This window comes from Trichomycterus rosablanca, chromosome 14 (assembly GCF_030014385.1).
Source record: "Trichomycterus rosablanca isolate fTriRos1 chromosome 14, fTriRos1.hap1, whole genome shotgun sequence".
NCBI lineage: Eukaryota > Metazoa > Chordata > Actinopteri > Siluriformes > Trichomycteridae > Trichomycterus > Trichomycterus rosablanca.
This window is the reverse complement of record NC_086001.1, coordinates 28,870,944-28,897,399: the sequence shown is the minus strand read 5'-3', so window position 1 is coordinate 28,897,399 and position 26,456 is coordinate 28,870,944. Positions and strand designations below refer to the sequence as shown.

Genomic DNA, 26,456 nt, shown 5'->3' with positions numbered 1-26,456 from the left:
TGTCCTGTCACTCTGGGAATAGTTCTTTAGCCTCCTTTTTTAATTTTAAACTTTTTAACTTTAACAATACTGGTAGTTTCAATTCTACTAAAAATACGCACTTTCAGTTTTCCAGCAGTACCTACTTCCTTTTCAGTACACTCAGACATGTTTTTAATTTGCCAGTAAATTCAGATAAAACAATACAAATACAATTCAATACCACCCCGTCCACACAACAAACCCAAGTTCCTCCTTATTAGACCTTAATTTGTTGTCCAAATGGTCAAACTTCTACTACAAGGTAGGTTAGGTTCACAATACTATACCACCCTTATATTCCTAATTTTCTGGCCAGTTTTATTAACCCTTCTGTATCATTAGACACAGAGACACCAGAAAATATGCATATATTCTAAAAACATTCACAGCAAATTCCCATTATAAAAATAATCAAAGCAACAATACTAATTACAGTAAACCAAATTCTAATAGGTTAATTCACTAAACCAGACAAACAAAAAACAAAAAGATTATTGATGCATGCTCAATAATCCACGTACACAAATCCACAAAGTTGAATCAGCTCATCCGGACACAAGACTGACACGCCTCCTCACCCAATCCGAACGACCCCCCCAGTCTGAAGAAGTCACTCGGACCGAGCGACGGCACGCATCTCCACAACAATCCCACGTCCAGACTTACCGACCCAACCCCGTACAAACAACAAATATCGAGCAGAGTTTTTCACTCAGGCCCGCCAGGAGTCAATCCTCTACTGGCACTTAAAGACAAACTTACAAATTTCGAGGTGAATTTTTATTCAACCCCGCCAGGAGTCAATCCTCTACTGGCACTTGGGAAGAGTCAATCCTCAATTCCCTTACACAAATAATAAGAAATAATAAGGCAGGAGTCAATTCTCTACCGCCATTTACTTTTACCAATTTCTAGAGGACAATTTTCTAGTTAAAATGATACGCAATAATTTAAAGACACTTACTGGATAGGAGGAATCCACACAGTCACAACTAATATGTCCTATCTAATCCTATGCAGAAATTCAATTTTAATAGGTTTTCTGCTTACCTTTTTAATTGACCGGTCTGTGACTGTGAGAATTCGTCTCCTCTCCACGGTCCAAGAACCCTTCTTGACTCCTTTCTTCCCAGATCACGTCGGGATCACCAAAATTGCTGATTTTTTGTTCTTTTATCCAGGAAAGAAGGACGAATACTAATTAGTTAAGAATGACGATTTATTAAGAATTCAAACACAAATTGGTAAAAGTAATTACTGAGCTCAGGACACACAAGCACACAGACAGCTGCATGCAGAAGTGTGTCTATCTATGGCATGTGTAGCCTTTTTATTAAGAAAAAGAGGAAGTGAGTGGTGTCTTCTTCTTGACCACTCAAAGTCATATCTTGATGCCGTTAGCTTCACAGTTTATAAAGAGGAACAGGGAAACATCTGTGCTGTGGTTACTCCATCTTGGTGTTCCTCAACTGTCAACTGTTGTCTGGAACACAACACTTGCATGCAAAACCATTTCAAAACCCGCTACTCCTATACATTCAGTTTCTCTAAGCTCACCGGATCTAACACACAGCAGAAATGCAAGGCAAGTGATTTCCTGTTCAACTGTCTCTCACACACTCTGCATAGCCAGAGCAGGAAACACCTGGATGTACTTCCTTATTTTTCAGCTCATTTCTCAGAAGATTAGGTCGCTTAAAGTTCAGTTCCTTTTTAACACACACATACTATGTCCTGCTTCCCTCAAAGAGCCTTTATCAATTTGATTGTCATACTTCATGATCAAAAGTATACACATACAGATTATGATCAAGAATAACAATGATAGTGATAATCAAATACCCAACAACACCCTATACTAAACACACACTAACACACAAATACTGTACACCCTATACTATACACACACTAACACACAGATAATTGTACACCCTATACTACACACACACACATGAACACACAGATACTGTACACCCTTTACTACACACACACACTAACACAAAGATAACTGTTCACCCTATACTACACACACACACACTAACACACAGATACTATACACGCTATATTACACACACTAACACACAAATACTGTACACCCTATACTATACACACACACATGAACACACAGATACTGTACACCATATACTACACACACACACTAACACAAAGATAACTGTTCACCCTATACTACACACACACACACTAACACACAGATACTGTACACTATATACTATACACACACACTAACACACAGATAACTGTTCACCCTATACTACACACACACACTAACACACAGATACTGTACACCCTATACTACACACACACTAACACACAGATACTGTACACCCTATATTACACAAACACTAACACACAGATACTGTACACCCTATACTACACACACACACTAACACACAGATAACTGTTCACCCTATACTACACACACACACTAACACACAGATACTGTACACCATATACTACACACATACATTAACACACAGATACTGTACACCCTTTACTACACACACACTAACACACAGATACTGTACACACTATACTACACACACACACTAACACAGATACTGTACACCCTTTACTACACACACACTAACACACAGATACTGTACACACTATACTAAACACACACTGACACACAGATACTGTACACCCTATACTATACACAAACTAACACACAGATAACTGTACTCCTTATACTACACACACACACAGACACACAGATACTGTACACCCTATACTACATACACACTAACACACAGATACTGTACACCCTTTACTACACACACACTAACACACAGATACTGTACACCCTATACTACAAACACACACATTAACACACAGATACTGTACACCCTTTACTACACACACACTAACACACAGATACTGTACACCCTAAACTACACACACACAACAACACACATATACTGTACACCCTTTACTACACACACACTAACACACTAATACACAGATACTGTACACCCTATACTACACACACACTAACACACAGATACTGTACACCCTTTACTACACACACACTAACACACAGATACTGTACACTATATACTACACACACACACTAACACAAAGATAACTGTTCACCCTATACTACACACACACACTAACACACAGATACTGTACACCCTATACTACACACACACTAACACACAGATACTGTACACCCTATATTACACAAACACTAACACACAGATACTGTACACCCTATACTACCCACACACACTAACACACAGATAACTGTTCACCCTATACTACACACACACACTAACACACAGATACTGTACACCATATACTACACACATACATTAACACACAGATACTGTACACCCTTTACTACACACACACTAACACACAGATACTGTACACACTATACTACACACACACTAACACACAGATACTGTACACCCTTTACTACACACACACTAACACACAGATACTGTACACACTATACTAAACACACACTAACACACAGATACTGTACACCCTATACTATACACAAACTAACACACAGATAACTGTACACCTTATACTACACACACACACAAACACACAGATACTGTACACCCTATACTACATACACACTAACACACAGATACTGTACACCCTATACTACCCACACACACTAACACACAGATAACTGTTCACCCTATACTACACACACACACTAACACACAGATACTGTACACCCTATACTACACACACACTAACACACAGATACTGTACACCCTATATTACACAAACACTAACACACAGATACTGTACACCCTATACTACCCACACACACTAACACACAGATACTGTACACCATATACTACACACATACATTAACACACAGATACTGTACACCCTTTACTACACACACACTAACACACAGATACTGTACACACTATACTACACACACACTAACACACAGATACTGTACACCCTTTACTACACACACACTAACACACAGATACTGTACACACTATACTAAACACACACTAACACACAGATACTGTACACCCTATACTATACACAAACTAACACACAGATAACTGTACACCTTATACTACACACACACACAAACACACAGATACTGTACACCCTATACTACATACACACTAACACACAGATACTGTACACCCTTTACTACACACACACTAACACACAGATACTGTACACCCTATACTACACACACACACATTAACACACAGATACTGTACACCCTTTACTACACACACACTAACACACAGATACTGTACACCCTATACTACACACACACAACAACACACAGATACTGTACACCCTTTACTACACACACACTAACACACATATACTGTACACCCTATACTACACACACACTAACACACATATACTGTACACCCTTTACTACACACACACTAACACACAGATACTGTACACACTATACTACACACACACACACATTAACACACAGATACTGTACACCCTATACTACACACACACAACAACACACAGATACTGTACACCCTTTACTACACACACACTAACACACTAACACACAGATACTGTACACCCTATACTACACACACACAACAACACACAGATACTGTACACCCTTTACTACACACACACACACACACACACTAATACACAGATACTGTACACCCTATACTACACACACACACACTAACACACAGATACTGTACACCATATACTACACACACACACACTAATACACAGATACTGTACACCCTTTGCTACACGCACACACTAACACACAGATACTGTACACCCTATACTACACACACACTAAGACACAGATACAGTACACCATATACTACACACACACTAACACACAGATACTGTACACCATATACTACACACACACTAACACACAGATACTGTACACCCTATACTACACACACACACATGAACACACATATACTGTACACCATATACTACACACACACTAACACACGGATACTGTACACCCTATACTACACACACACACACATGAACACACAGATACTGTACACCCTATACTACACACACACACACACACTAACACACAGATACTGTACACCCTTCACTACACACACACTAACACACAGATACTGTACACCCTATACTACACACACACACATGAACACACAGATACTGTACACCCTTTACTACACACACACTAACACACAGATACTGTACACCATATACTACACACACACACTAACACACAGATACTGTACACCCTATACTATACACAAACTAACACACAGATAACTGTACACCCTATACTACACACACACTAACACACAGATACTGTACACCCTATACTACACACACACACGAACACACAGTTACTGTACACCCTATATTACACACACACTAACACACAGATACTGTACACCCTATACTACACACACACTAACACACAGATACTGTACACCCTATATTACACACACTAACACACAGATACTGAACACCCTTTACTACACACACACTAACACACAGATATTGTACACCCTATACTACACACACACTAACACACAGATACTGTACACCCTTTACTACACACACACACTAACACACAGATAACTGTTCACCCTATACTACACACCCACACACTAACACACAGATACTGTACACCCTACAGTGTATCACAAAAGTGAGTACACCCCTCACATTTCTGCTAATATTTTATTATATCTTTTCATGGGACAACACTATAGAAATAAAACTTGGATATAACTTAGAGTAGTCAGTGTAAAACTTGTATAGCAGTGTAGATTTACTGTCTTCTGAAAATAACTCAACACACAGCCATTAATGTCTAAATGGCTGGCAACATAAGTGAGTACACCCCACAGTGTCCAAATTGTGCCCAAAGTGTCAATATTTTGTGTGACCACCATTATTATCCAGCACTGCCTTAACCCTCCTGGGCATGGAATTCACCAGAGCTGCACAGGTTGCTACTGGAATCCTCTTCCACTCCTCCATGATGACATCACGGAGCTGGTGGATGTTAGACACCTTGAACTCCTCCACCTTCCACTTGAGGATGCGCCACAGGTGCTCAATTGGGTTTAGTCCATCACCTTTACCTTCAGCTTCCTCAGCAAGGCAGTTGTCATCTTGGAGGTTGTGTTTGGGGTCGTTATTCTGTTGGAAAACTGCCATGAGGCCCAGTTTTCGAAGTGAGGGGATCATGCTCTGTTTCAGAATGTCACAGTGCATGTTGGAATTCATGTTTTCCTCAATGAACTGCAGCTCCCCAGTGCCAGCTACACTCATGCAGCCCAAGACCATGATGCTACCACCACCATGCTTGACTGTAGGCAAGATACAGTTGTCTTGGTACTTCTCACCAGGGCGCCGCCACACATTCTGGACACCATCTGAGCCAAACAAGTTTATCTTGGTCTCGTCAGACCACAGGGCATTCCAGTAATCCATGTTCTTGGACTGCTTGTCTTCAGCAAACTGTTTGCGGGCTTTCTTGTGCGTCAGCTTCCTTCTGGGATGACGACCATGCAGACCGAGTTGATGCAGTGTGCAGCGTATGGTCTGAGCACTGACAGGCTGACCTCCCACGTCTTCAACCTCTGCAGCAATGCTGGCAGCACTCGTGTCTATTTTTTAAAGCCAACCTCTGGATATGACGCCGAACACGTGGACTCAACTTCTTTGGTCGACCCTGGCGAAGCCTGTTCCGAGTGGAACCTGTCCTGGAAAACCGCTGTATGACCTTGGCCACCATGCTGTAGCTCAGTTTCAGGGTGTTAGCAATCTTCTTATAGCCCAGACCATCTTTGTGGAGAGCAACAATTCTATTTCTCACATCCTCAGAGAGTTCTTTGCCATGAGGTGCCATGTTGAATATCCAGTGGCCAGTATGAGAGAATTGTACCCAAAACACCAAATTTAACAGCCCTGCTCCCCATTTACACCTGGGACCTTGACACATGACACCAGGGAGGGACAACGACACATTTGGGCACAATTTGGACATGTTCACTGTGGGGTGTACTCACTTATGTTGCCAGCTATTTAGACATTAATGGCTGTGTGTTGAGTTATTTTCAGAAGACAGTAAATCTACACTGCTATACAAGCTGTACACTGACTACTCTAAGTTATATCCAAGTTTCATGTCTATAGTGTTGTCCCATGAAAAGATATAATGAAATATTTGCAGAAATGTGAGGGGTGTACTCACTTTTGTGATACACTGTAAGTGCCATTCCATTATTTTAATTTTCTACAGTAAAATTGTCCCAAAATCACAAGATAAGTACTAGACTAAGTGTACTTTATGAATCTAGGGGTGGAATTTGAAAACTATTTGATTTTCTTTTTTTATTGATCTTCAAAAAGTGGTGTAAACACAACCGAAGAGACACTTTACATTAACTTTGAGATTCGATCACACATAATTTAAGTTGATGAACGCAGGTGAGTTTATACATTTCCCCACTTCTGTACATTACTGTGTATTGTTACTTTATGTAGTTCAAATTGTTGATTTGATTTAAACACACTTGTTTTGAACATGATGCACACAAACTAAACCAGGAAGTCTGAGCTGCTGTAAATAACTTGCTGTGTTTACTGGTGTTTCTGTTTACATGTAGAAACATGGCTGAGTCCAAATTTTAGTAGCTCAGGATGAGTTTAGCTGTTTAATCTGTCTGGAAACACTGAAGGATCCAGTAACTACATCATGTGGACACAGTTTCTGTATGGTGTATATTAATAACTGCTGGGATCAGGAGGATGATAAGGAAACATACAGCTGTCCACAGTGTAGACAAACTGTTGTGTTTTACAACTACATATAAAAATAACCACAACACACACAGAGGTATCTATTAGCTGAACTTCCTTTTACTTTCTTTTTCCAACAACGTATCAATACTCACAAACGAATTACACCAGGGTGTGCTTCCGCTATAGGAAGTAGATCCTTATTACACACTACACTCCTCCCCTTTTAGATTGATATCACACATCAAAATAATTAACTTGTTTAGCAACTTGTTGCAACGCTTAAAATACAACAAACATTTTGCTTTACAGGTCACATTTCAAATGAAACAGTCCATAACTTTATTACAGCCACCTGTAGGCCTGAATAAGACAGTCCATAAAACAGTCCATTATAAGTCTTTTAGGTGGTGCCCTGACTTTCCTTTGCAGGGATCATCCCTTTTGAGGTGTCATGGACAGGACTGGGTAGGTCAGGTGAACTCACTGTGTCCTGGGGCTTTGACGTAGGCAACTCGGGGGTGTTGTTTGGTTGAGCATTCAGCAGCTGATCCACATGACATCTCCAAGTTTGCTCCCCAATGTCCACCTCGTACATCAGTGGCCCATTTCTTGTGACATTCCTTCCTGGTGTCCATTTGTTTCCTCGATAATCACGTGCCAGAACTTCCTGTCCAACATCAAAAGTTCTTGTTGCCTCACTTGGCAACATGCTGAACTGTTTATTCTGCACTTCCCTCCGTAAATTAGGCTTCAGGAGGTCAATGCGAGATCTCAGAGTTCTTTTGATAAACAGCATTGCTGGAGCTTGATTGGTTGTTGAGTGGACAGCGTTCCGATACACAAAAAGGAAATTGTCCACTTTATGCTGAAGAGAGATGTTTTCCTTTTCCATGGCTTTAATTGACCTTTTAAAAGTTTGAACAAACCGTTCGGCTAAGCCGTTCGTTGCAGGATGGTGTGGTGCTGACTTGAAGTGCTTAGTGCCATTCTTTTTCATGAAAAGTTTAAACTCCTCTGAAATGAACTGTGGGCCATTGTCGCTCACAATTTGTTCAGGCAGACCGTTTCTGGAAAAGATGTTTCTCAGTACAGAAATAGTCTTTTCTGTGGTTGTGGATTTCATTCGCATGACCTCTGGCCATTTTGAGTGGGCGTCCACAGCTATTAAAAACATGGAGTTCATGAATGGTCCAGCAAAATCAATATGCACTCTCTGCCATGGTGTAGACGGCCACTCCCACGGGTGTAAGGGTGCCTGTGGGGGTGCGTTCTGAACGCTGTGGCATCCTGGACAGGTCTTAGTGATGTCCTCAATCTGTCTGTCTATTCCCGGCCACCATACGTAACCACGGGCTAGGCTTTTCATTTTGACTGTGCCAAGGTGACCTTCATGTAGATTTTTCAGTACTCTAGTGCGAAGCTTGGAGGGCACTACTACGCGTGATCCACACAGTAGGGTTCCCTGGCAAACAGAAAGTTGATCACGCCTTGCAGAAAAGTCAGGAAACATGGCATTTCCATGTGCAGGCCAACCTTGAACCGTGATGCCATACACCTTGGATATTGTAGGTTCATTTCGTGTTTCTCTCTGAATCTCAGCACTAGTCACTGGAAGCTGTTCCACTAGTGTTGTGTGAAACACATCTGCTGGGTCTAGCGCTGTAGTCTTTTCTTCCTCAGTTGTCAGCAGCGGCAGGTGTGATAAGCCGTCAGCATTACTATGTTGCTTTGTACCCTTAAACTCAATGTCGTATGAGTGCGCCCCAAGGAACAATGCCCATCGTTGCAGTCGGGTGGCTGACATGACAGGAATTCCTTTCCGGGGGTTAAAGATGGATACCAAAGGCTGATGGTCTGTCACTAATGTGAATCTTTGTCCATAAAGGTAATGGTGAAACTTCTTTATGCCCCACACAAGGCTAAGGGCCTCTCGATCAATTTGTGCATAATTACGCTCGGCGCTTGTTAGAGACCTTGAAGCGAATGCAATTGGACGCTCAGATCCATCAGCCATAGTGTGTGACAAAACGGCACCGATACCGTACGGAGACGCATCACATGCCAGGCGGATGGGCCATGATGGATCATAATGTGTGAGCAGTTCATCTGAAGTTATCAGACTTTTTGTTTCCTTAAATGCCTTTTTACATCTTTCAGACCACTCCCATTTGGTTCCTATCTGTAGCAATTTGTTCGAGCGGGTGTAAAACTGAGGCAAGGTTTGGGAGAAACTTGTGATAATAGTTGACAAGACCTAAGTATGATCTTAGCTGGGACACGTTTTCTGGTCTGGGTGCCTTTAGCACTGCCTCAACTTTCTCTTGCGATTTGTGTAAGCCGAATTTATCAATGACATGGCCACTGTAAGTTCCAAATTCTAGTGAAGTCCGCTTGACGCTTTACGTACTCCCATCCAAGTTCTAACACCATGTCCAAAATGAATAAAACCATGAGGCGCGATGATTTGCATTTAAAACTCGTTTACTGTGTATTTTAGAGCACAAAACAAGAAAAACGGTACAAAGCACAGGTAAGATATAAGAGCACGGCAAGATCAAAAAACTGTGTGACTCCACTCCAGATCCAAAATTACCCCCATGATGCAGCACACCTGACTGTTCAATACTGCGGCGAACTTTGACCTTTTCTCTGATACACAAAATATAATATAATTAACCAAAGAATATAAATCAAAGATCATCAGAAAATCATCATATAATACCAAATTTAGAAATGAACAAATCATAAATAAACAACTGATATAAAAATACACTTAGGCTCCTACATTACCGGCCCCTAATTGTTATCAAATTTATTGAAACAATTATTCAAAAGGATTAATTATTTATTAAAAAGAGCCTACACATTTTCAATGTAGTGCAGGTAACCATTTACAGGAGTGTATACTGGAAAATCAGACTTAGCTCAAATCTTCAAGTTTCTTCCTCAGCTTCCTGAAGAAGACACAGCTTTGTCACTGGCCGACAAAGCACTGTAGTTTTGGTCTTGACCTTTACTTGCCGGACAAGTCCTTTTTTGTCAGGAAAAGTCTCTACCACTTTTCCAAGTGGCCAGGAATTTCTAGGGGATGTTTCATCCACTATCAATACCACATCACCAACACTGAAGTTTCTTCCAGCTGTGGGCCACCTCTGGCGTTCTTGTAGCTGTGTGAGATATTCTTTACACCACCGTTTCCAGAAGATGTCTGCCAGGTACTGGACTTGCTTCCATCTTCTCTTGGCATACTGGTCCTCTTTGTTAAACACACCAGGAGGTAATGCTGGTTTAACTTTAAGCAGAAGCAGGTGATTGGGTGTTAACGTCTCCAAGTCATTCAAGTCTGATGATGCTCTTGTGATGGGTCTACTGTTAATGATTGCTTCAGCTTCACATAGCAGCGTGTGCAGGCCTTCTTCATCCAAAACCTGCTCTCGTAAGGTCACACTGAATATTTTTCTCACAGAGCGGATCAGCCTCTCCCAGCTTCCACCATGATGAGAGCCTGCTGGAGGATTAAAATGCCATGCAATGCCCCTTTGCTGGAGAATTTTCGCTATAAGACTGCTATTCCACTGCTGGATAGATCGTTTCAACTCTGTGTCAGCTGCTTTAAGGTTGGTGCCATTATCAGAATATATCTCTTTTACCTGTCCTCTTCTTGCTATAAATCTTCTTATTGCATGGAGGCATGCATCTGTGTTCAGAGAAGATGCAACTTCAAGATGGATGGCTCTTACAGCGAGGCAGGTAAAGATGACTCCATATCTTTTTACTTCTCCTCTTCCTCTTCTTACTAGAAAAGGTCCGAAGTAATCCATGCCAACTCTGGTGAAAGGTGGATCATCAGGGAGGACTCTGCATGCAGGTAAGTCAGCCATTAGTTGTTTCCCAGCCACTCCATGTAGCCTTCTACAAGTTATGCACTGACAACAGCCTTCTGATGGCACCACTGGCTCCAGGGATCCAAAACCTTTCTCTTAGTTTAGACAGCATGTGGTTTCTGCCTGCATGAGCCGTGACTTCATGTATGTTTCTCAGTAAAAGAGTGGTGATGTGAGACTGTTTAGGCAGTATAACTTGCTGCTTAGATTCAACTGGCATGGCTGATCGACTTAACCTTCCACCTACTCTCAGCACACCATCGTGAAGCACTGGGTTTAGTTTGTGTAGCGGGCTACTTCTCTTAACTCTGTGCTGCGCCTTTAACATCATCATGTCTTCTTTGAGACTTTGGTGTTGGCTGTACTTCACAATCTGTGTCTCTGCATCAGCCAAATCAGCACAAGTTAAGTCTGCTCCTTTTATTGTCCTTTTGAAATTCTCCATATTTATTTCATCACCTGATGTCCGCATTTCCTTTCTTTTTATTTTCAACTCCATCAACAGTGTTTTCAGCTTGAGAAACCAGGCAACAGCTTGCTTCAATTTGATCCAGGATGAAAAATGATGCATTAACTGGTCTGTTGCACTGTGGAGCATCTGTGACTGGATAACGTGTGTTTGAGCAACTCTTTTTATTTCCAAGTCTTCACAACTCAAAACTGTGGGGTCTGGATTTGCAGGCCACTGCTCTGGAGACTGGAGAATAAAGTCTGGTCCTGACAACCAACTTTCACATCTCAGGAAAGCCTCTGCAGTTAGTCCTCTTGAGACATAATCAGCAGGATTTGAGGTGGTTTTAACATATCTCCACTGAGATGGTTGCGAGTGTTGCAGGATAGTTGTCACTCGGTTTGCCACAAAAGTTTTAAATCTTGTTGTTTCACTGTTTAAATACTTAATGACTGCTGTACTGTCTGTCCAGAAAACTGAATCTTTTAAGTCCAGCTCTAGCTCCTTTCGCAGTAACTTGTCCATTTTGACAGCAACTGTAGCAGCAGTTAACTCCAGCCGTGGGATAGTTGGAGTTTTTAATGGTGCAACTCTGGCTCTAGCCATCATTAGAGTGGGTTCTATATCACCTCTGGAGTTGTGTAGCACCAGGTAGCTTGCTGTCCCATATGCATCTTCACTTGCATCAGCAAAATGGTGAAGCTGTGCAAAGACCGGTGAGCCAAAGTGCTTGGTTTTAATGCATCTGTCCACTCCAAAATTTTCCAGATGTTTGAGTCCTGACATCCACTTTTTCCAGCCTTTGATAATGTTGTCAGGCAACTCTTGATCCCAGGCATACTTCAGACGACATAACTCTTGGAGAAGTCTTTTAGCTGGCAAAATGACTGGAGCAAGGAATCCCAAAGGGTCAAAGATTGAGCTCACAAGAGACAGCAGTCCCCTTCTGGTATGTGGGCGCTCTTTGAGACTGATTTTGAACTTAAACCGATCACTTTCAGCACACCACTGGATTCCCAGGGCTCTCTCCACAGGTAAGTAATCTTGGTCCAAATCCAAATCTTGGAATCCTTGTGCTCGTTCACTTTCTGGAATCAGGTTGAGCAATCTCCGGCTGTTACTTGACCACTTTGTCAGCCTAAAGCCTCCTTTATCCAGCATTCGTGTTAAGGCGGCTGCCAGTGAAATAGCACTGTCCTCATCCACTGTTGACTTGATACAGTCATCCACATAAAAATTTCTTTTGACAGTTTTAGCTGCTTCCTGGCCGAACTCCTCTCCAAAGTCTGAAGCACATTTCTGCATGGCAAATATTGCTACACTGGGTGATGAAGTAGCTCCAAAGATGTGGACTAACATTTTATGCTCCACCAGCTGTTGTTTGTAGTCACCTTGAGGCCACCAGAGAAATCTGAGTAGGTCTGTGTCGTTATCAGTAACTCGGACTTGATAAAACATAGCCTCCACATCAGCCATCATTGCAATATTCTCTTGTCGAAATCTCAAAAGTACTCCAATAAGTGAGCTTGTTAAATCTGGTCCTTGTAGCAGTTCTTGGTTTAGGGATATGCCTCCATAACTGGCTCCACAATCAAAGACAACACGCAGCTTCTGCTTGACAGGATGTCTGACTCCATGGTGAGGTAAGTACCATATTCGTCCTTTAGTTGGCTCACTTTCTGAATGTGTCATTTCCACTGCATAGCCTTTCTCCAGAATGCTGTCCATAAACGCAACATATTCTTTGTAGTAGTTGACATCTCTGGAAAATCTCTTCTTTAAATTCAATGCACGTTGCTCTGCGACTGGTCTGTTATTCGGCATATGCAGTGCTTTGTTCTTAATTGGGAGGCAAATACTGTAATGTCCGTTAACAAATTGTGCAGACTGAATTACCATGGTAATAAATAGGTGATCATCTTTAGACAGCTCAAGCTCCTCAGCTTGTCCAGCATCAGGGAAATCCTGTTTAAACTGAAGCTGCCACAGCTCTTCCAATTTAGCAACAGAAATCCTGTTTACAGTTACTTGTGTCCATTCGTTTGTTTGTGTTGTCTCACCTCCACTACGAAGTGGTCCATTTATTGTCCAGCCCAGTATTGTTCGCACAGCATATGGTCCGTTATCCACACTCTTTACCACTTGAAGTGGCTCCATAGCTTTAGGAACATTTGCTCCGATGAGCAATCCAATGTCAGCATTAATAACTGGGAGGTGCACCTCCTTCAGGTGAGTCCAACTATTCACATTTTCTTGGCGTGGGATGTTATCTTTGCTTACTGGGATGATCCTTTGCGAGTAAACTTCTGAAAGTTGGATAAATTGGTCACTGTCCAGACTGCTGACCTCCAGCCCATTCACAATGCAAGTATTTACAACAGATTCTTGTCCCATTGTCCTTAACAAAATACTTGTGTTGTGTCCATTAATGTTTAGCTCGTTTATCAGTGACTCTGTAGCAAAAGTGGCAGTGCTTCCTGGGTCCAGAAAAGCATAAGTAGTCACTACTTTGGTTCCTTTAACAGCTTTAACACACACTGGAACAATAGAGAGAGTGCAGTCTTCCTTACCGGCCCCAGTGATGCTAAGAGCTTCCATAGTTTGTACCAGAGCGCTTGAGACAGTTTGTTGTTCATGGCTTTCTTTTTCAGTGTCTTCTTTTGATTTAAAGTTCATGTGGAGCAAAGTGGGATGTGGTCCTAAGCAATCTTGACATTGAGATTTGTCTTTACATCTGTTGCTCATGTGACCGTGTTTTAAGCATGCATAACATAAACCTTTGCGTCTCAAAAAGTCAATCTTGTCTTTGTGTAACTTGGCTTTCAGTTTTCTGCAGATGGCAAGGCTGTGTTGCTCACCTTTACAGTAGGCACAAGGTTTGTTGTAGGCATCCACTGGTGTACTTTGTGGTCTGTAGTTTGATGGCCTTTCATCCCTTTTGTCTTTGTCTTCCACAGAGGATACGACAGCTGCAGTGAAAACTTTCTTTTTAGGTAGGTCTGGAATTCGTGACTTTTGTCTTTGGTAAGTCGATTCATGTGCACTGATAGTGGTAGTCTCTTTTATATTTCCATAAAGAGGATGTAAAATATACTTAGCTTGTTTAGCAGTAAAATCCACAAAGTCTTTAAACTTTACTCTCTTCTTTGTTTTTTCTTGTAAATCACAAGCAAACTTTCTCCATGTCTCTTTAAGCTTATAAGGAAGCTTGCTTACCAGTAACTTTATGTTAGCAGTGTTGTCCAAATCCTCCAAGTAGATGATGTCTGACATGGCATTGGAGCATCCAGTGAGAAACAGTGCAAAAGAGTGGAGTGCAGTGCCATCTTCTGACTTAATTGTTGGCCAGTCCATTACTTTTTTGATGTAGGCTTCTGCTATTTTATAATCATCTCCAAAAAACTCTTTTAACAGCTCCTTTGCCTTGAGATATCCCGCATTTGGCTCCATGTGAACACAACTTTTTACCAACTCATGGGGCTGTCCACTGGTATATTGCAACAAAAACTGCAGTCTGTCGCAGGCATCACTTGTGCGGCCCTCTATAGCATGCTCAATAGATCTTATGAATGTTTGATAATGAAGAGGATCACCGCTGTAAATTGGAATTTTGAGTTCAGGAAGCAGAGTGGCTTTGTGGCTTTTCACCAAATAGTCTGTTACATTGGCTTGCTTGTTCAAAGCTTTGCACAAACTGTCCAATGTTGGTCCATCAGCTAACTCCATGTTAAGGGCAGTTGAAGCTCTTGGTGGTGGCATTACCGGTGGTATTTGAAGATTGTCCCTGTGGCTGTGTGCAAGCGAAACATGCTGTGATGAAGACTGAAAAGTAGGTGGTATTGCAATATTAATCTCAGGTACAGCAGGTTTGGGAATTTGTTCAGCCATAGGATTAAACATTTCCAGTTGTTCCTCTTCATCACTGAAGTCCATATGTCCATATTGTGAGCTGGCATATTTTTGCAAAACTTCTATTTTAGCATCTGATTCAGCCAAAGCAGTTTGGATTTTATGCATTTCTTTTTTTGCTTTTATTTCAGCCTCAGTCCGATTAAGTTCTGCTTCGAACTCCACAGCCTTTAATTGTTCTTGTGCTTCTCTGCATTTCTTATTTGCCAACATCTCAGCCTCTGCCTTTTCAATAGCCACCTTTTCTTTTAGCGCTGCAGCCTTTACTTTTAATGATGCACGCTCCATCTCCGCCTTCATTCTTAATGAGGATGATGATACTACGCTTCCATACTGTGATCCAGATCTGCGTGAATGTCTGCTAGTTTTAGAACAGGTAGATTTCACCTCCACCTGTGCGGCGCGCCCTGCGTCCACCGCGCACACATGCACTGGTTCCACTGCCACCTCTGCGGCTTGCTCAGCCTTGGCCAAAACATTTTTCATCCAGTCCTCACATTTCCAAAAGAAGTCGTTAATACATTTGTTTTTAGGCTCAAACCATGTTTTTTGATCCTCCACAAACTCATACTCCGACATAAACTTCCTCATTCCCTTTTGCAGCTCAACAAATTCTTGATGCAAACGATTAAAATCCACACGCAGTTTATTTTTAACAACATCCGCATTAGAATCATTTTTCATTAATTCTTCAAGTTGTTTTATCATGCCTGATATTTGTGACAGCTTGTATTTGCGTGCGTTGATTTGTTTTTGTTTCTGTTCCTCCATAGCCTTTTCTGTGACTTTCACAATTCGTTTTTCGCCGCTTTGCTCCGGTTTTTCCGACATTTTCACTATCTTTTTTCCACAGTATTAATCCACATTAACGAAAATATCCACAGGATCCAGTGAAATGTCCCAAAAACATCCACAAACGTTGCACAATAAATATAATCCACTCGTGCATAAAGGCGTCCACGCCGCAGCGGCAAACTCAGATAGCCTCGAACAAAGAGAAAGGCTAGAACTTACAGAGTTTTTTCTCCGTCAAATCGCCGAAATGAAGAGAAAATTTTAAATCCACTTGTTCTCAGTCCTTCATCGAACGTGTCCATAATCCAAACATCCATGTGGAGTAGTTTTTTGACTAAAATGTAAGTTCCAAATTCTAGTGAAGTCCGCTTGACGCTTTACGTACTCCCATCCAAGTTCTAACACCATGTCCAAAATGAATAAAACCATGAGGCACGATGATTTGCATTTAAAACTCGTTTACTGTGTATTTTAGAGCACAAAACAAGAAAAACGGTACAAAGCACAGGTAAGATATAAGAGCACGGCAAGATCAAAAAACTGTGTGACTCCACTCCAGATCCAAAATTACCCCCATGATGCAGCACACCTGACTGTTCAATACTGCGGCGAACTTTGACCTTTTCTCTGATACACAAAATATAATATAATTAACCAAAGAATATAAATCAAAGATCATCAGAAAATCATCATATAATACCAAATTTAGAAATGAACAAATCATAAATAAACAACTGATATAAAAATACACTTAGGCTCCTACAGCCACAGTACGATATTTTACTCTTAAAGAACTCGCATTTTTCTCTTTTCGCCCGTAGGCCGTAATCACTGAGTCTTTTGAGCACTTTGCTGAGGTTTTGAAGATAATCTATATCATTCTTTCCTGTCACCAGTATATCATCAAGATAGCATTGCGTTCCTGGTATATCCTGAAGTACTTGGTCCATTGCTCTTTGCCAGATGGCAGGCGCTGATGCGACACCAAACACAAGCCAGTTATACTGGTACAGCCCCTTATGCGTGTTGATGGTTAAAAACTTCCTACTTGACTCCTCCACTTCCATCTGAAGATAGGCCTGAGACAAGTCGATTTTTGAAAACTTCTCACCTCCAGCTAGTGAAGAGAAGATGTCCTCAATACGTGGCAAAGGGTACTGTACGGTACGCAGCACTGGATTTAAACTCACTTTGAAATCGCCGCATATTCGAACACCTCCACTTTTTCCTTTCTTTATCACTGGAACGATTGGTGTGGCCCAGTCGCTCCAGTCAACCTTTGAGAGGATTCCAGATGCCTCCAGGCTCTGAAGTTCTGTGTCAATTTTTTTACGCAATGCATACGGTGTTGGACGTGCCTTGTGAAATCTTGGAGTCGCATTATCATCCAGTTCAATTTTTGCTTTAATATGTTTAAGTTTGCCAATACCTTTCTCAAATGTCATTGCATTATCTTTTAGAATCTGTGTCAGTCTTTGTTCAGAGCTACAGTTGGGGCTCTTGAGACTTGGTGATATGCTGAGGGCCTTAATTTCATGCCAGTCTATTTGGATTTTTCTTAGCCACTCACGCCCCAGAAGAGCAGGTCCTCCACTTTTTAAGACATAAAGCTCTAACTGGTGTGTCTTGTTACCATGAGTCACGTCCACTTTAAGTTTTCCTTTAGGAGACACTTCCTCGCCAGTGTATGTCTTTAACATCACCGAGGTCTTTTCTAATGGTAGCTTGGAAAACAGCCTTTTGTAGTCAGCTTCAGAAATTATAGACAAGGCAGAGCCCGTGTCCAGCTCCATTTTCAGTTTTACTCCAGACACATCTGTTGTTATCCATATTATTTTCCGGTCTGTTTCTGTTATGTTATGTAGCTCTAAACATGCTAAGTCATCTTCATCGGTATCTGTGTTATCTGATTTTTCACATTCTGTCACTTTGTGCATGTATTTTGCCTTCTGCTTGAAATTTCTGTTTTTGTCAGGTTTTTCTTTTTGGCTGTGCTTTTTGTCACTTTTACATGCTCTTTCAATGTGGCCTTGTTTGTGGCATTTTCTGCAGGTCTTGTCTTTAAACCAACAGTCATTTGCATCATGAGAATATTTGCCACATCTGTAACATTTCTGTCTTTTTGCATTATTTATAGACATTTTGTGCATTTCCGTTTCTACACTTTTCTTTTGTAGCTCTGATGCATCCTTAGCAGCTGTTTCTATTGAAATAGCAATAGCCAGTGCTTTGTCCAAGTCCTTTTCAGACAATAACCTTTTTTGTGTGCTTGGGCAATGCATGCCACATACCAGTCTCTTAATGCATCAGACAGTCCCTCTTTGAAATCACAATTTTGTGAAAGTTTGCGCAGTTCAGCCATATAATCACATATGCTTTCATCCTTTGCTTGATTTCTTTTATGAAATCTGAACCTTTCTGCTATTACTAGAGGTTTGGGGTTCAAGTGGTTTTGTAAAATTTTAACAATGTCGTCGAATGTCTTGTTGGATGGTTTGTCTGGGCTAACTAGGTTGCGCAGGAGATTGTATGTTTTAGCTCCCATCAGACTGAGGAGAACGGAAACTTTCTTTTCTTCTTCCACGTCATTGGCATCACAATACAATTCCACTCTTTCAATATACGCTTCCCAGTTTTCATTGGCACTATCAAACTCACCTATTTTTCCGACGAAAGGCATTTTCAGTCTTAATAATGTCCGTTTAGCTTGCCAATGCGTGATTTACTGTGTACCATGCACGGTTACTCACGTATCCTTTTGCTTTTTCTCCAGTGCTACTGCGCGTTTATTTTTCTCTCTCTCTCTCTCTCTCTTTTTTTTTTTTTTTTTTTTCTGGCTAACTTGTAATCCGTTGGGTTCATAAATAACTTGTCGCCAATTTGTTGTGTTTTACAACTACATATAAAAATAACCACAACACACACACAGAGGTATCTATTAGCTGAATTTCCTTTTACTTTCTTTTTCCAACAACGTATCAATACTCACAAACGAATTACACCAGGGTGTGCTTCCGCTATAGGAAGTAGATCCTTATTAAACACTACACAAACCTTCACTCCAAGACCTGAAGTGAGTTAAAACATTATGCTGGCAAACGTTGTAGAGAACCTGAAGGAGAGAGAAGCCCAAGGTTCACTTTCTTCCAGACCTGAAGATGTGGAGTGTGATTTCTGCACTTGGAAAAAATACAAAGCAATAAAATCCTGTCTAGCGTGTTTGGCCTCTTTCTGTGAAACACACCTTCAGCCTCATTATCAAATTCCTGTTTATAAGAATCACAAGCTGGTTAAAGCCTCCAGATGACTCCAGGATCAGATCTGCTCTCAACATGATAAACTGATGGAGTTCTACCGTCATACTGATCAGCAGTGTATCTGCACGTTGTGTATGCCAGACAATAATAACGGACATATTACAATATCAGCTGCAGCAGAAAGAACTGAAAAACAGGTAAAATATTATACAGCTTTCATTAACAAATAACAATTAATTAGTTCTGTTTATATTTTATACATAAATTTTATTTTATACAGCTCTCTTCAACAAGTAAAAGATCATTTAGGTTAATTATGCTATGTATAAATGACAAACATTTTACTTGAGCAGAATTAGGTTATTATAATGTTTTTCTATTCTGTAATTGTACAGTTTATTAGGTATGTTTACCTTTTATCAGATACACCAAGCAAATACAAGGGGCACTAAAGTACTAAAATGCAATTCACAGGATCAGTGTTATTTGTGAAAGCACCACAGGGTTAAAATTCTGAGGAAATTGTTGACTGAACAATTCGGGATTAAAATACACAACATATATACATTTAAGAAATACCTTATATGGGCTTCCTATGCTACCATTTTAGGGGTTTCCTGTAAAGGATGTGTATTACCCAAAAGCAGTGCAGACAAGATGGAACTGTCACCTCAGTTCTAATAGATCTAATTGTCTTTAATCACTTTCATGTGTAGGCCAGTTCCCTCTGTATGTGGTGGCTGTCGATCCCTTATTATAATAATCCTTTAAAGTTGGTTAGAACTTGTGAGAGCTGTCTCTGCTCTTCTTGTTTCATATGCTAAACTAAGCCAGGTGGTCTCCCAAAGAGACACCCTGGTTCAGAAATTATGACACTAATGCCATTGAGTGCAGTGGAGTAAAACCAGTCATCATTGGGTCTATGCTGTAATTCTTACACTATCTATCTATATCATATTATTTTTATTTAACAATTCATCAAAAGTGCCACAAGAGGACATCACAAAGTTTTTTTTAAAGTTAGCAAAATCATTCAGAAGTTAAGAACTAAAGCTTTGTAACCCCAATTAAACACATTCAATTCAATCAGTTTTACCTTTAATTCTTGAACAGTAATCATTTTGCATAGTAAAAAAAAAAAAAACAGATTACAGAAATAACAGCTGAAGTACAATTTCAGGTGCTGAAACTTAAATGTACAACTGAATACAACTGAACAGTAGCAAATATTTAAAAATGCAGTATGTAGTGTGGGACTGCAATCATTATACAACAGACAATATTCCCAGCAAAACAACTTACAATAATAAATCAGATAGAATCTAAAGCAACTGAGTTATTGACACCATATAAACACCTCAGAAAACAGTCTAATATTAATTTAAAGCTTATGTTCATAACACACATCACATCTTCACAAGTGAAATCATCTTAAATCTAGTCTACGTAGATAGATAGATAGATAGATAGATAGATAGATAGATAGATAGATAGATAGATAGATAGATAGATAGATAGATAGATACTTTATTGATCCCGAAGGAAATTAGAGTCCCAGTAGCATTGTAAATCAAATCAAATACACACTATGAAGAAAAAAAAAATTACAACTATATAAATTCGAAAAAGTACAAACACTTTTCACAGATGGAATGTAACCTGAGTTTTACATATACTGCATAGCTACAGAGCAGTTATTAATGATGAGGATGGCTTGAGTGTAAATAAACAAAATAAACAAATTGAATGGAGCTAAAAAGTGCAGGAGGGTGCAGTTCCAAGTATACAGTATATGGTGCAGATTAAATATAGATTAAATATTAAATATAAAGTGATAAGTGACAAGTATTGCACATTGGATTGGGCCAATATAGCAATAACAATATGTACATTAGCATACGTATGCATGTGTATGAATATACTTAAGTACACATATATACATGTATATACGCTCAGTCCTTAGTGATCACCGTTGTCCACGAATGCTGGAGTTATAGAGCCTAATTGCTCTGGGGACGAATGACCTTTTTAATCTGTCCGTGGAGCAGCTCGTGACAGCAGTCTGTCACTGAACATACTTCTCTGTTTTATAACAACAGTGTGCAGGGGGTGGTTCACATTGTCCATAATGGAGTGAAGTTTGCTGTGTCCTTCTTTCAGCCACAGTCACCAGAGATTCCAGTTCAATGCCGACCACTGCCCCAGCACGGCTAATCAGTTTGTCCAGCCGTGCTTCTTACAGATCCTTCAGTACAGCTGTGTTCTATACTGACAATTTCATCATCAATGTATACTTTCATTAAGACTGAATAAATTACACTCACCGCGTAAACTTGAGAAGGGGAAAATGGCGCAGTCGTCTCTTCGTCTCCAACCAAAGAAGTAAAATGCGGAGTTTAATTAAATCTCTGCGGAGTTAGGATAACACAGATCGAATCAGCTCTGCCAAATAACTCCAACACTGAACACAATTTAAATCCGAATGTGTTAAAATGTCACTTTGAGAGTGAAAATCAACTCTGAAATGTTTAACTCTGAATTTTAACATTCCCGTTTTTGCTGTGTACAAGACTGAAATTTCTGTTTAAGGTTTTAACTTCTCTTTTTACTTGCTTTGCTGAAGGTTTTATAATACGTGTTTTTTATCTTGGATTTCCGTATTGTCAAAAGATGAAGAAATGTCATCTGCTTAATTTTATTTTGGGACAGGTAAAACTTGCAATATAATCTAGCAAAAAAAAGAAAACAAAGTAGACTCAGGTCAGAACTGTGCTGTTTGTTTTTTTACAAGATTGATACAGGTACTGATAAAGGTGGATTTTATATTTTACAACGTCATGCAGAATCATGATGGGTTTGAGAATATATCGCACTATGCAGGAAGTATTATGTAAAATCACTGATTGAGTTTTAAATTTTGCTATAGATTTTGCTGTTGAAGTGAAGTTATTAGTTTCCATGTAGGTGATGTTTGTGTAAATGTTAATCAATTCCTGTAAAACTCAAACTCTCTCCTTTAGTTCAGCAGAAATGAAAGTGAAACTGATCTGATCCTATTCTTTTTGAGTGCAGTAGTTTTGATGTACAGGGGTTGGACAAAATAACTGAAACACCTGGTTTTAGACCACAATAATTTATTAGTATGGTGTAGGGCCTCCTTTTGCGGCCAATACAGCGTCAATTCGTCTCTCCAAAACACCCCAAAGTGGCTCAATAATATTTAGATCTGGTGACTGTGCAGGCCATGGGAGATGTTCAACTTCACTTTCATGTTCATCAAACCAATCTTTCACCAGTCTTGCTGTGTGTATTGGTGCATTGTCATCCTGATACACGGCACCGCCATTGGATGCACATGGTCCTCCAGAATGGTTCGGTAGTCCTTGGCAGTGACGCACCCATCTAGCACAAGTATTGGGCCAAGGGAATGCCATGATATGGCAGCCCAAACCATCACTGATCCACCCCCATGCTTCACTCTGGGCATGCAACAGTCTGGGTGGTACGCTTCTTTGGGGCTTCTCCACACCGTAACTCTCCCGGATGTGGGGAAAACAGTAAAGGTGGACTCATCAGAGAACAATACATGTTTCACATTGTCCACAGCCCAAGATTTGCGCTCCTTGCACCATTGAAACCGACGTTTGGCATTGGCACGAGTGACCAAAGGTTTGGCTATAGCAGCCCGGCCGTGTATATTGACCCTGTGGAGCTCCTGACGGACAGTTCTGGTGGAAACAGGAGAGTTGAGGTGCACATTTAATTCTGCCGTGATTTGGGCAGCCGTGGTTTTATGTTTTTTGTATACAATCCGGGTTAGCACCTGAACATCCCTTTCAGACAGCTTCCTTTTGCGTTCACAGTTAATCCTGTTGGATGTGGTTTGTCCTTCTTGGTGGTATGCTGACATTACCCTGGATACCGTGGCTCTTGATACATCACAAAGACTTGCTGTCTTGGTCACAGATGCGCCAGCAAGACGTGCACCAACAATTTGTCCTCTTTTGAACTCTGGTATGTCACCCATAATGTTGTGTGCATTGCAATATTTTGAGCAAAACTGTGCTCTTACCCTGCTAATTGAACCTTCACACTCTGCTCTTACTGGTGCAATGTGCAATTAATGAAGATTGGCCACAAGACTGGTCCAATTTAGCCATGAAACCTCCCACACTAAAATGACAGGTGTTTCAGTTATTTTGTCCAACCCCTGTATGTGATGGTTGTGTGACCTGAAAATGTAAATCAATTCCTGTTAAAACTCAAACTCTCTCTCTCACCTTTAGTTTAGCAGAAATTTAACTGATCTGATCCTGTTCTGTTCGAGTGCGGATCTGTTCCGTATCTGTGTTTGTAGTTTTGTTGGTAATTTAAGTTTATGAACGCTGGTGAGTTTATACATTTCCACACTTCTGTACATTACTGTGTATTGTTACTTTATGTAGTTCAAATTGTTCATTTTGTATTTGTATTTGTATTTTATTTCACAGTCCTGTGTATCTGAGGAGGTGGTAGGGGGACGTCTTTTTAAGGTCACTGCTAAGTTTGAAAATATTTATTTAGTTTTAATTTGTGTTTATTCACCTGTGGTTCCAAGGAAGGCGTGCTTTTTTAGAAAAAAAACTTTCAGAGACAACAGCACAGTGTGACACAGATAATTTTTTTTAATAGTGGGGGGTGATTTAGATAGAAATCACATTGAACCTGACACAGCCTCCAGAAATATATGGATGCACACAAGGGGTGGTTATATTTCCATGGCTAGGCTGGACAGGTTTCATTGTTTTAACATCAACTGCAAATTTTTAAGGATTGTTTAATCACCACCCTTGGTTTTAGTGATCATAGTATGGTGACAGGATGTGTTTTTATTAATAATGTAAAACCTAGACTTGCATACTGGCATTTTAACGCTATTCTTTTAAGTGATGCTAAATTTAAACTTAGTTTTACTGTTTTTTGGGGCACTTCGAGGGCTAAAAAGATTTTAGTTCTATACAGCAGTGGTGGGATGTAGGAAAGATACGGATTCAGCACATTTGTAAACAGTACACTCTCAATGTTATAAACAACATTGTAAAATATGTTAATGACCTAGAGGAAGGAATCATGCCACTCCAACAGGTTTTAGAGTCCCCAGGGGGATCAGAGCCATGCCCAGACACTCAAGGGTAAGAAGGCTGACCTAGCAAATCTGCTTGTTTTTGTTGTTTTCAGAATTGTTCTGAAATGGATACCCCATCACAGTTCTTTTTGTCTGGAGATAAAGAATGGTCAGAGCAAGATCATTCATTACCTCCGCTCTGCTAATGGTAGGAAGCTCACTGACCCTACAGAGATTAGGAAGAGAGCTGTGGAATTTTATTCTGAGCTCTATTCTTCTGTGCGGATGGAGGACCAGTCGGCACAGCAGAGGTTTTATGAGAGCTTGAGACATTTACATTTACATTTACATTTTCAGCATTTAGCAGACGCTTTTATCCAAAGCGACTTACACAATGAGCAATTGAGGGTTAAGGGCCTTGCTTAGGGACCCAACAGTGGCAACTTGGTGGTGGCGGGACTTGAACCGGCAACCTTCTGCTTACTAGTCCAGTACCTTAACCACTGAGCTATCACTGGCTCAACAAGTGCCACCTGAAGTTAATGAGGAGTTGGCAGGGCCAATGACCATGCAGGAGCTGCAAAGGGCACTGCAAAAAGGGCACTGCAAGGCATGGCCAATAGGAAGGCTCCAGGTATTGATGGTCTGCCTGTAGACTCTTATAAGTCATTCGGGGAGGTGTTTGCTGTAATCAATACGTGATGGTTGTGTGACCTGAAAATGTAAATCAATTCCTGTTAAAACTCAAACTCTGATCCTGTTCTGTTTGAGTGCGGATCTGTTCCGTGTCTGTGTTTGTAGTTTTGTTGATAATTGTAGTTGATGAACGCAGGTGAGTTTATTCATTTCCACACTTCTGTACATTACTGTGTATTGTTACTTTATGTAGTTCAGATTGTTGATTTGATTTAAACACACTTGTTTTTAACAGAACACTCACAAACTAAACCATCTGCTGTAAATAACTTGCTGTGTTTACTGATGTTTCTGTTTACGTGTAGAAAAAGGTGTTTTGAAAAGGGAAACTGTTTTTCATTGTTTTACACCATGTACAAGTCTGAAATTTTTTAAGGTTTTAACTTTTAACAGATGTGGCCTAGCGGTTAAGGTACTGGACTAGTAATCCAGAATATATGGCACTATGCAGGAAGCATTATGTAAAATCACTGATGGAGTTTTAAATTTTGCTGATCTGTTGAAGTGAATTAGTTTTGATGTACGTGATGGTTGTGTAAATGTAAATCAATTCCTGTAAAAACTCAAACTCTCTCACCTTT

At 40.4% G+C, this 26,456-nt stretch overlaps 2 pseudogenes; both read right to left on the bottom strand.

Moving 5' to 3' along the window:
- Positions 1-26,456, bottom strand: part of LOC134326772 (zinc finger protein 850-like) — a 244,743-nt pseudogene that overhangs the window by 115,738 nt on the left and 102,549 nt on the right.
- LOC134327042 (uncharacterized protein K02A2.6-like) lies at positions 8,180-18,611 on the bottom strand (annotated as a pseudogene).